Source organism: Passer domesticus, chromosome 1 (genome assembly GCF_036417665.1).
Source record: "Passer domesticus isolate bPasDom1 chromosome 1, bPasDom1.hap1, whole genome shotgun sequence".
NCBI classification, from domain to species: Eukaryota; Metazoa; Chordata; class Aves; order Passeriformes; family Passeridae; genus Passer; species Passer domesticus.
In genome coordinates this window covers 16,941,877-16,954,563 of record NC_087474.1, presented here as the reverse complement: position 1 = coordinate 16,954,563, position 12,687 = coordinate 16,941,877, and the positions used below count along the sequence as shown (strand labels likewise).

The following is a 12,687-nucleotide window of genomic DNA, read 5'->3' as shown; positions in this document are numbered from 1 at the left end:
TTTCTCAGAGTGCAATCAACAATTAGAACTTTCTTGTAAAAGGGTTGGGGAAGCACAACACACCTGCACAAGAACTCTATTGTGAATACCAAAGTACATCTTCATCCTGTAATAGAATATTTCCATCTGACTCAATGTTTTGCTTACTGCATTCCACTCATGAATGGCTGCATTTGGGTATCTTCCTGTTTGTGCATTTCAGGAGCTGTATGGAGCAGCTAACAGATATCAAATAACTAACTTTACATAAAGACAATATTGAAATTGAATTCCTTTTGAAAAATCCCACTGAATGGAGAAGATTGTACTTTTTAGCATCTCTAAGGCCTTTATTCTGTCTGCAGGAAAAACTTGTTTACTTCAATAGGAATACACAAACAAATAAGTACTTGTCTGCAGCTGAAAATGGAGTATTTTAATGTAAGATTTCAATTCAAAACAATTTAAAAAAATAATTCACAAGAATAGACTGGCATATGCTTTCTTAAGTCATCTGAAATTTATTATTAATGGGTTTGAATCAACCCCAGACAAGGATTTCTTCAGTGCAGTCTCCATTGGTATAAATTATTTGCTGCAATAATTAATACATGTTTAAAAGGCTTTGGGCTCTAACCTCTTGTTAGGCCAACAGACAGGGATCTTGGTCCTGTACTGAATCTGAAGAACATCACTAGAATTTTCCTACAAGAGGAAGTAATTTTCCACGTACAAGTCACTGTGGGATGTTCAGTCATGCCATTTGGCAAGGCTCAGGGAGCCTCCTGTGGGACTGCAGGAGCCCTTCAGTGCTGGTGTTGGTGAGAGCAAAATCTGCAGCAGGATCTCTTTGTGCAGCACATGACAGTGTTTAGATGGGTGCTTGCAAGGCAGCATCTTCCTTCCAGTCCCTCACAGCTTCCTTCTTATGTTTCTGGAAAGAAATTACACAGAGTTGGTCTCAGCTGGACTGAATTGCTTCCTTTGAAAATGCTGAGGTAGATAATTTCAGATGTTTTGGATGAAATAATCTGGAGCATTGTTAAATGCAAAGGCATTTTTTCTCTTCTGAGTTTATTATAATGATGCTGTTCCTATTATGATTTCATATATTTCAGAAGTTTCCTTTACAGTTAAGATTAATCACCCTCTCTAGTGTATGAATTTATGGCCCAAGAGGCATTATAATGGTACTAAACAAGTCCTTAGCATTACTTTGAGGAAAAAACTCAAACCTGGAAAATGTATTTAATTTTATGATAAAACACTAAGCCACAACTACTGTATTTTACATAAGGGCATATAGGGCATAAAGGTACTTTTAATTCTGGTGTGTAAAATCAAATGTAATTCAAAAATCATTCTGTTCATAAGTATCTTCAGTGGAGTAGCAATAATTTTCACTAACTCTTGGAAAACCCAATCTGAATTCATTAATTTTGCAATTCAGCAAGAAATGGGTATATTTAGCAAGAAAGAGGAGAACTCAACTGAAATAGCCTGGTTTCAGGACACCAGCATGAAATTGTATTGAATACCTTTTGCTGCTAGTGCTTTGAGCTGGTGAGAAGAAGAAGAAAACCTCAATAAATTAATACACCATAACACCAGTCTTACTGAAAGCACAGTTTTTACGTTTGATTTTCAGGACTGTGCTCAGTCCACCATTGCATCATTTAAAGCAAGGCTTGGCATCACTGGAAGTGTTGTGTGGGCTGCTGGACCAGAGACACCTCCTGCATGGTCTTGGGTAAGTTATTTCACCTTCCTATGCTCCTGTTTCCCCTGCCATCACTGGCCTATCTTACCTGCTTAGTCTGGACTGGCAGTCTCCAAGACAGGCATTCTCTCTCCCTGTTTGGTCAGTGAAGAGCCCAACTGAGTTTCAGCTCAGCTGCAGCTTTTGTGCATTGCTGTATTACAAATACTGCCTCTTACCACAGGCATAAATGCAGTGTATCATACTTGGCAAAACCAAAGTCCTGGTAATAAGACCTCTCTAAAGCATCTCATACTTTAAAATCACAGGGAGATGCAGAAACCATCTTATTTATATGAGCAAGTGTGAAGTTTGGAAGGATATACACTATTGAAGTTTTGTTGCTGCTCTCTTTTTAAAGTGGATTATTCAACTTCATAGCTGCTGGTTTTTGCCCAGCACAATATGCAGGCAAACCTTCATGCCTTTTGATAGAAAGACCAAGTTCAGGCTGTCTACCTTCCAGACAGAAGTGTCAGCTAGTTGGGAACAGGAGGTGCAGAAAAGCAGAAACCAAAATTAAATTGCATTACTAGCAGATTCCATTTTAAACCTACCTGCAAAATAAAAGCATCGTCCTCCAAAATAAAGCAAGCTTGTGACTTTATAATCAGAGATTTTTAAATGGTGCCTGTCTTGATATTTCTTGCTCTTGCCACTTAAATTCTCAGATAAACAAAACTTACAAGCATAGAAGTTGTTGCAGCTGGTATTGCAAGATTGCAATCAATACCAGTATTGCTCCATGCAGCATCAAGAATAATTTTTATTGGGGGGGGAGGGGGGGGAGGGAATCACCACAAGAAGAGATTAATGTAGTATTTTTCCTTCATATAAATTTCTTTCTGTCTTGAGACTCTGTTTATTTTGTTTGATGTTTTTTAAACATTCATGAAATTGTTGAAAGTTTCCGTAATTTCTCATCCCCATTTTCCATCAGATTACATGGATAACTGCATAGATTCTTGTTTCTGGGCTCCTCATGCATTCAGCTTCTTGCTTAAGATATTTTCCACAGCCCAGTTCGGGTGTGGAAGCCCAGTTTGTCCGAACAGAACTGCTGATACCATGTTCCCATAGAAGTCTGATGGAAACCCTGATGGAAACCACTTAAAAAGGAGAGAGGAACGTTTCAGGGACTGGGCACAGGCCGATGCCCCTCTGGCGCACCTCTCCACCCGGCTGGGGCAGCAGAGCCCTTCCCGCTGTGGGGCCAGCCCGGAGCGAGTTCCAGGGATGCCGGTGTAGCCCTGCTTTGGGAGGTTCGAAGCGCAGGAGCCGCACGACTAAAACGCTCCGCTTAGCTAGATGCGGCTATTAGGATGCCTAATAAATATTTATAGCCCCTCGCCGAGGAGGTGATTGGCAGCACGGGGGCAATCCCTACCCTACAGCTGCAGGCAAGCAGCCGCCTCGGGGAAGCACCCCGGGGCGGGGGTCGCCTCTAGCGGGGTCGCGTTGCTTCCGCACTGGCGGAGGGGCCTGGGACGGCCCTGGGAGCCGCACGGTCCGTGCCTCCCCCTCAGGGGCGGCGGGCTCGGGCAGGGCAGGGCTGGCCCGGCCCGCGGAGGGACAGCGGCGGGCCCGCTCCCCCCGCGGCGCGGGAGGGCGCTGCCGCAGTGACTGCGGTCCCGCGGAAAGCTGCGGAGCCGCCCGCCCCGCCGCAGCCGGGCTGCCTGCAGGTGAAGTGAAAGTCGTCGGGGAGAGAGAGGAGGCGGCGGCGGAGGAGGAGGAGGAGGAGGAGGGGGCGCGCAGCCCGTCCTGCGCGCTGCAGCGGGCGGAGGCTCCGCGCCGCCCCGGCCCCGCCGGAGTGAGTGGTGCCCACCCAAGTTCGCTTTCCCGGGGGAGCGGGTGACCTTGGCGCGATCGCCCCGCGGGCAGGTGGGGCTGAGCGGGCGGGGGCCGGCGCTGCCCCCGCCTCCTGCCGGTGCCGTCAGCAGCTCGGGCGGCGGGAGCGGCTCCCGGCGCGGGGGAGGCACCGGCGGCAGCCCCGGGAGCCGCCGGCTCGGGAGCGCCGCATCTCCGGCCGGACTGGCCGCCCCTGTGCCCGCCTGTGCCTGCGAGTCTTCCGCTTGTGAGTAAACTTGGGAATGTGTCAAACTTAGAAGTTTGGAGTGCCACAGAAACCGCTTTTCTCCCGAAAAACGTGAGGGGGGGTGTGGGGTGTGCGTGGTGTTGTGTGTATCGCATGCTTTGGCTGTCAGAAGCTTTCCACAACAAAATGACTGTGCTTTTTGGAGGAAAAGAACCCCAGCCTAAATCCTTTAGGAATGTGCAGTTTGAGTCGGGAGCTTTTCCTCTGAGACCTGGGGAGGAAAGCGCAGCTCTGTGAGCGCTCCAAGTGCGGGGTCCGCAACCCTGGACCTGCTGCTCTGATCGCGGGGACCGTGCGAGGGTCTGGGAGATGTTTCTGTGGGGTGTTTTGCATGTCTTTGCCCGTGTATGTGCCCTGAGGTGTGATCTATTCTCAGCCGAGAGTCAACTTTTTCTGCTGTTTCTGGAGTTCAAGCAAAACTATTGTTAGCTTTAAGAATAGCAGGATTTGGCTTGTTCGTGCTTGGCAAAGTTCAGCCCCTGCATGCAGTACTGGGCAGTATGGTGATGTCAGCTTTTCAGAATATTTAAATGTCATGTTTAGTGCTGCATATCTGTGCTGCTGTTTAAACTCAGTCATTCTTAGTGTGCTTTAACTTCTTGTTCTCTCTCTGTCCTAATACCTTCAAAATCCTTGTTTGGAGTTCTGCAGATGAGCGTTGCATGCTGCCCATGGAAATCAGCAGCTCTCATTTGCACATCTCTGGTAGCTCGGGAAGGCTGCCTGGACAGTAGCTTTTGCTTACTGGGAAAGCACAGTTAGACTATTAGGCAAAGTATTGCATAATGTCAAGCATTAAGATGTAATCTTGCAGACTTCTGGTAAACTGACTTTCTGCATGTTAGAGATCAAACCCATGTTATTTATTTTTTCCTTCTGACCTTGTGAACTGTGTGAAGTGCAGTGAGTATGCACAGAAATCTGTATCCTCTAGCTCTCTCAGAATGGCATTTTCATACAGTGATCAAGCTAGATCTCTGACTAACTATACCAACTATTTTCTCTTAACTGTGTGTTCCCCAAGCCAAACCTAATCTCAGATTCTTTTGATAATACCCAAACTAATGCATGCAGGAATTTCTGTGCACACAGCTGATCGTGCTGTATGTACAGTGGTCAGGGTGCAGCATTGATGGTGCACAACTCTTTCTGCAGCCAGAACCTCCTCTGATTTTGTCCTGTGTATACCTGGAGCTCTCACAGATGTGCATAGGCCCAAAAACTTTATGTAATGCCATAGTTCAGGCTTAGATTGTAGAAAAACATCTTCAGATCATTGCACAATAAGAGGAGGAAGTTTATTGTTGAGTATTTTTAATGTTTCTGTATCTGGAAATATATATATATATATATTTCCTGTATGGCAGAAAAATTATTCTAAATTCAGATTAGCTATGTTTTCTAAAGCATTCAATATGCAACAATAAAATTGCCATTAAATAAAACTCCTGTATTTGGTTACCCCCCTGCCACCAGCCCATGAAAGGATTGCCTTTGTATTCTTAGTCATCATTGGTTTTGTCAGGGTTGTTTATTTAGTTTTGGTTTATGCCTTTCTTTTTTCCTTAACAGATAGATGTTCTGATTAGCTAATTTGCTGTCTACCTACATTCAGTGCTTGACATAGCAATGTCCTGTTTGTTGCTCTGTAATCAATTGCTGTACTGGTATCCATGTGTGTAGATTTTGGTTTAGGCTATAGAAAGAGCTGGGAAAAGTTAGCTTGCCTTTTTTTCTTTTCTTTTTTTCTTACATATGCCTAAGGAACCAGTGCTCTGGTAGGGCAGTGTAGTTTCTTGACTAAATTGATTTCTCCTCATTGAAGGTTAAAGCTTGGCAGCCTTTAGTGTGAAGCCTTGTGTAATAGGGGCTGACTGGGCAGTGGTTTTGTTGGGGCAAAGATGACGTCTAGGCTGCTGTTGGTAACAGTTTGGATTTTGTAAGGTTGCCCTTAATTGAACAGCTCTCTTGTGTTTGACATTTGCTGTGACCTCCTGCTGTAAGCAAAAGGAGACAGTTAATGATTTTGAAGCTTGTCTTTCACTCAGAGTTGAAAATGAGGATGTTTATTTCTAGTTCCTGTTCTAACTCTCAGCCATGGTTGATGCTTTGCTTTTTTAAAAATTCTATTGCATCCTGATCACACTTGAAATTTTTACAAACATGCAGAAAAACTTATGCATGTACTGAGAACCTAGGTGCTTAAAATTTGCTTTAAAGATACAGAAGTCTTAGAGATAAACCTTGCCCATTTTTACAGTAGTTATGTTGATTAGTCAGAGTTTGCAGTCTATTGGAAGTTAAGTCAGAAGCAGTGAAGAAAGCAATGAGGAGAAAGTAGACTGTGGGTGGTAAACATGGGATGAAGAAAAAGGGCTGTGCTCTGGAGCAGTAAGCAGAGGGCGCAAAGCAAGCTGAGAGGGAGGAAAACTAAAGAAATAACTGGGAGAGTGGGGTAGAACTAATGTTAGCTGGCAGGGAAAGAGAAAAAATATGGACTTTCTTTTCTATTTGACTCATCACTTATGTCAAACTGCAATGAGTTTAAATCCCATGGAGAATGACATTATTTTTACTTACCATTCCTTATGCCAATTTGTCTTTGACACTGTTGTGGTGGGCAGAATCTCAAGCCCACAGAGAAGAATTTTATTGCAGACCAGTTTTGCTGGCTTGTGGTAACCAACAAAAAAATTTGTGCATCACCTCAGTCCTGGGCTCTTCTACTGAAATAGTGCATGTGACTGGTTTGCCATGGCATCTGTGTGTGTTTGCACCTTGGCAATGGTACCGAAATTGGCAACTTGAGCATTCAAAGGGTGGTTGGTGGTAACTGCTTTGTCTCATAAATAGCCCAGCTGGAATGTAAATTGCTGACCTGGGGGTGAAGGCCTTTCCAGTCCATTGCAATTACTTGAGCTTTTGGGCCTCTTCCAAAGCAGTGCGTTCCAGCTAGGCATCAGTGATTCTTTAATTCCGCAAAAAATAAATTGCTTTTCCTCAAATGTGTTGTTCTGTGGTGCAAAGGGACATTCGCCTGTGATCCCAAACATCTCAATCCCTCTGGCTGGAGAAGGTGTGGTCCTTGGTCCTGATTCACTGAAGACTTGCACATAACACTTGACATTATATTTATCTGTAAGTCCTTTGTGTTCGTAGATTTGGATTCACTAAAGATGCCTCAGAACTTGTATACATAGTTTATATATATGCAAGACTGTTTCTCTTCTTTTTTTCTCCCTCATAATAGTGTTGAATAATAGTGTTTCTTCCATTTTTTATCCAATATCAGCTGGAATTGGCTATATTCCTGAATGCTTCAGAATTCATTAAATAATGGAATGGTAGTTTTCCAAGCCAGCATGAAATTAAATAACTCTAAACTTGTATACACAAAAAGAAAATGCTGAGATATTTGTTGTTAACATTAAAGTGTACTGTTAAGTCTTGGGATAACAAGTCATTGTCTGTCCCAGGGTAGTGGGTAATGCCAGGGGAAGAACTGGTTTTTTGTCAAGGACATAATGAATTGGGACAGTGCAGTGGTTATTCCAAGATCATCCCTTATTAGTAAATATTGGTGGTGGTTTGGGTGTTTTTTGTTTTGTTTTGCTTTTGGGCTTCTCCCTTCTATTTTCATTTTTTTATAAATTAAGGTGATATTAAAATGATTGGTTGTTATCCCTTTTGTTCCAATTTCTTTGGATTGGGAGAGAGAAAACAAACCCTTCTGTAGTTGTCCACTGAAAATATCTCAGGAAACCTTGAGAGGTTGGAGTATCTCCAAATCACTTGATACAGTGTTTGGATTTGTGCAATTTAATGGCAAGTCTGTAAAATCTCGTGGACTGTGTGTTTAAAACAGGGTAACTTTACATTCTTTTCCTGTATCTCTTCCTTTCTCCTGTAGCATTATGCAACTTTTTACTTTAGCTCCCAAATTGTCTAAAATATAAGCTCTGTGTGTGTGTGTGTTTTGTTTGTTTGGTTTTAGTTTTGTTTTGTTTTTTTCCTGTGCCATATAGACTAAAATCAGTTTTTAGGTCTTGTAAGACATATATTACTTTTCTACATCTCTTCTTGGAGCACAGTGAGACGTGAAATGGTGCCTTTGTAGACTTTGGTAGGAGTTTGGTTGAGAGGCACAGGATGGCTAAGGGGGACAGGGATCTCTGAAGGTCATCCTGTCCAACCTCCCTGTTCAAGCAAGCCCACCTAGAGCTGGCTGTCCAGGGAATTTTTGAGCATCTCCAGGGATAGAGATTTCCAAGGCTCTCTCCTGTGCTCAGTCAGTGTTGCTAAAAAAAAAATATGTGGATTCCTTTGCGATGGAATTTTAGGGGAGGGTTTAACATCTTTGTGATTGGTGATGATTATTTGATGAAAGATGCAATTTAAACCAAGTTAAACCCATCACAACCAAAATCTTCAGGGGTTTGCTTATTGCTAAGATGCTTTAAACAAATTTATTCTGCTCAAACTCACAAAAGCTGGCATTTTATTCTTCAGCTGGCCTACCTGGTTCTTTCCTTTCATTCAGTATTTCTGTGTTCTCTATCCCAAAAGAGTATGAGCACAAGAAACCTTGAAATCCTAATTACCTTTACAAGGATGGAGAAGGAAGCCCTGCTAGCACTACTGACTGAAGGACCCATTAACTCTGGAAGAAAACAACTTAATCATGTCAGATTTAAGAGTTCTGGACCACAAACATCCCCACAGCATCCTCCTCCTTTCCTGGTGCAGCTGATGCTGGTGGGTGCTTCACTTCTTCCGTCCCTGAGTCTGGATATGCAGTTCAGACAGACCTTTTCCTAGCTGGAGTCCCAGCCTCAGAGAAGATTTTCTGGGAAACAAAATACATATTTATAAATTAATTTACAGTTTGTGGTGTTCACTGTGTAGCTAACATTACTACCCTATTCTGTGCTTTCCTTAGAATACATTGAAACTGCATTGCATAAATTCAGGTTTGCTGCATTATTCAGGTATAATGTACAACAGAGTATGCAAGACTACTATAGTTAAGCATTTACTGATTTTCATTTTAGAAACTAATTGTGTATAGCTTTTTGACCTAGGAAGGATTTTATCAGTGAAACATAGCAATACTTATCTCTCATCATAATGAACTCACTATATTCTGTTTAAACCAAATTTTTTTCTTGTCCTATTGCATGAAACAGAGTAATAGAAGGCTCTCTGCAAGCATGCCAACATTGTGGTTTTGGCTATTAGGAAGCCAATGGAGAAAAGCAAGAAGGTTCTCTTGGGATCATGTAAAAGAGAGCATGGACTGCAAGATAGTTAGGACAGAATATTGCTTTAGTAATGACAAGTCCTACCTTGGAAACAGCATTCTGTCTGGCAGGAGTCTAAATTCTGTGATTAGGAAATTTATTCTATCCTTTATTGCTATGACTTTGTACAGAGATTATTTGGAAAGGTTTGCTGGAAGAAGTTTCTGGAAGTTATTTGTCTTCATGTTGAAATCCGAAAGGATGGATTATACGTATTTGTTACTCAGTCATGGAGTATGTAATTAGTACTTTGGCTGAACATTAGTGAGCAAATGCTTTCCATTGTAACATTTGTTTGAATAAACCACTTTTTAGTATGGATAATCCTCTTTTAACATAATTGAAACATGGAGCTAATACTTAAACATTTTCAGATTAAAGACCGATGGGATAGTTGTAGTATGCTACTGTAAAATCACCAGAGAAACATTGAAGGAGTCACATGCTGTAAGCATGACTACAAGATTTCTGTATTTCATCCAGTCTCATTTCTATCATTCTTGAATGTGGTGGTATAATAATTATAAAGACTTTAATTACCTAAGAGCTTGCCAGCTTGCGTTTGCCAACTATGCTGAAATCCTGGCCAAAATCTTCAAAATCATGCAGTAAGCTGCTGTTGGCTCAGAGCAGTGGATATAAATAGATGATATGGTGCTGAATTACAATTCATTATTGAAATTCAGATAGTGTCTAATAAATAGCCATAAAAAGGCAACATTGTTTCCCTAATTAGGGCTTTAAAAAGAATGCAATATTTTAAAATTTTTTATTTAGTAATGTTTATCACAAAATTGTAATATCTAGTTCATAGTATAGTGACTTTTCAAAAACAGAAAAATATTTTTGTTTGGAAGAAGAGTTGTGGTCTACTGTCTGATTTGTTTCCAGTAGGAATAGTTCATAATTTTATTTTGGGGTGAGGTAAAATTTGGTTGAAGACAGTGCATTTTATACATAAATTGCTTTTCAAACATCTTGCTTCAGATATTATGTTGAAGAACTGCAGTACTAGTTAATAGTATTTTCAGAATTATTTGTGTTGCTTCTTCCCAATAATAAGGAAAATTTGCGCCAGATTGGAACTTTGAAAATGGGAGGATACAAAGGCTTATAAATGGAATCACTTTTAACTGATCTGTGTGTGACTCCATAATAGTACCTTCCAGGGGCTAGAATAACATCAAAGTCCAATGGCATGACACATTGTGGCATGTATAGAAAGAACTCATGGGAAAAATCAGGCTGGAAGGGACCTCATAATGTCTCTAGAGTGGCCTCCAGCAGACAGCAGGGGCAGCTGTGGTGTCAGAACAGGCTGCCTAGGGCTTGGTTCAGTCATGTCTGTGCAGGCTCCATCCATTTTCAAATCTCTCAGGACAGCCTGTGCTGCTGCTTGACCCTCCTCCCAGTGAAAATGCCCGTAGGGATCACAGGTTTCTCCAGCCTGTGGGCTTGGTGTGTGCACCTGTGTTAGATCTCGACTTGGTTCTTTGTGCTGCCTGTCAGGTGGTTTTGTGGTTTGATTTTTAGAAGAAGGGGATCAGTTCCCTGATTTAAGCACCTAGGTGCTTGGGCTGTTTTGCATACAGAGAAGTTGGGTGCCTTGGAATCCAGGCAGAAATGCACTTCTTGGGGCAGGAGGAGCAGAGAGTGAGGGAATGCTGTGTGTGTTGTATTTGATATCCTGTCTCCATGGAGCTTAGGCATATGAGGCAATGCCAAGTATTGGGTGTGCAAGAAGTTCAAAGTCTAGCATTTGCAAAGCAAATGTGGGGCCAAGACCAGGACCTAGCTCCCAAAGCTTTGTCTGTTTGTGTTGTGCAGCTAGAAAAGTTGTTTAATTGACTTATCTCTGCTCCTCTGAAACATGAGGCCTGATTATGAATACTTTGGGGCTTTTTGGCTGATAGACCAGGTTAGTTTGAAGCACTTTCAGCAGAGTTTCATGTACAATGCTGCCTTCAAACTAGCAGTTCTTCCATAGTAGGTTCTTCTAAGATGTACTAGGTAATTCTGTGAGTGGTAATTTGAGGAATTCAAATTATTTCAGCCCCTAGTTAGCACTTTCAGCATCACTTGGCAGGAAAATGAGAAAAACATTCAGCAAATCCTCAGCCTAAGTAAGTTTAAACCCGCTTCTGCACCCTAGCATTGTAATTGCTGAGGTCTGTTTATGTGTGTCCTATTAAAACTCTGCAGCTGGATGAACAACACAACATCCTTGGGGGCAAGAAAGCATAAAGCTATTTCCTTTCTTTTCAAGAGATGGCAATGCTGAGAAAACTGGACCTATGAGTGCTGTGCCACTGAGCTAGAGTTCAGTGTCTGCGGATGCAGTTTCTCAGGCTTTATCTGTGTTACACTGAAGTGTGTAGCTGCTGATGTATTCACTAAAGGTATTCATGATGGATACATCATCTGTCAGCATGCTAATAAGCATCATTAACTATCCTCAAAGCAGCTAAATGATACAGCTGTTGAAAAGGCAGGAGTTGCACTCTAGCCTCCTGTCTGAGCTCCTCTTTAGGCCCTAATGGATGGAGCTGACTGAGGGAAAACCTGAGGGCAAAAGCTTGGAGGTGGGTGAGTCTGAGATGTTTTTCCTTTTGATGTTTGCTTTAATATGAACAGAGCACCAGCATGCACTGGAATTGTTTGACTAGAGTTATGTTTTGGTGTCTAACGACCCATGACCATTTATTAGTTTCTGATGTTATTACTACAATTGCACTGACATCTAAAAGTTTCCAATTGATGCAGCGAGGCCACTCTGCCTTCCTTGACATAAGTGCAGATTTACTGGTAGGTTAACCTTTTCATTTTTTACTGTTTTCAAGGTGTTGTCTTGTTTATGTTAAATGTTGCAAATTTTCTTTGTAAACCTAGTGTGTCCATTGGTAGCTATTAATATCCTATTACTGTTCTTCTGTTATTTCATAATGCTAGCCTTGTAACCAATTCTTTTATGGGGTTCTCTTTATGGCCTCTGGCACAGAGCTTGGTGTCTGGATTGCTCAATAAAGACCAGACCTCGGAACGCTTTATATCATTCACAAAAAATTAGCCCATCCACTAGCATCCAGCCCGGCAATTAATGGCTTTCAATTAAAAAAAAAAAAAAAAAAAAAAAAAGTTAACCTGTTATGGAGAAAATCCTCCTCGCGTTTTCGGGAGGACTGGCACGAGAAAGGGGCGCTCTGAGGTTAATGAAGGAGGTGTGTGGCACGGCAAGGAGGCGTTCAGCATCCCCTGCCCCTCGGGCTCGGGCGCTGTGCTGCCGGGGCGCGCTGGCTCCGCGGCTCGGGCAGAGCAGCTCCCGCCCTTGGCCGCGCATCTGCGGCTCTGCCCTTCTGCGGGCCGCGGCTGGAGCATCAGTGCTACCCTGGGTGTCCAGCGGAGTTTTAAAGGTTACGCGGGGCGTTCTGTGCAGGGCGAGAACAAGAGTCTCTTTCTTCTGCAGGCTGCCGGTTTTGAGAGCTGCTGGCAACTTTTAACGAGTGATAAAGTTGTACTTTTTCCTACTCCTTTTATTTTTATGGCTGACATTTAAA

General features: G+C 42.6%; 1 protein-coding gene across 1 annotated transcript in view; it reads left to right on the top strand.

The window, feature by feature from the left end:
- Nucleotides 1–3,678: 3,678 nt before the first annotated feature.
- KIAA1217 (KIAA1217 ortholog) overlaps nt 3,679–12,687 on the top strand; it is a 355,102-nt gene continuing 346,093 nt past the window's right edge. The window contains exon 1 of the mRNA XM_064407697.1: nt 3,679–3,812. The gene's annotated coding sequence lies outside the window, so the exon portion shown is untranslated. The remainder of the gene's footprint in view (nt 3,813–12,687) is intronic.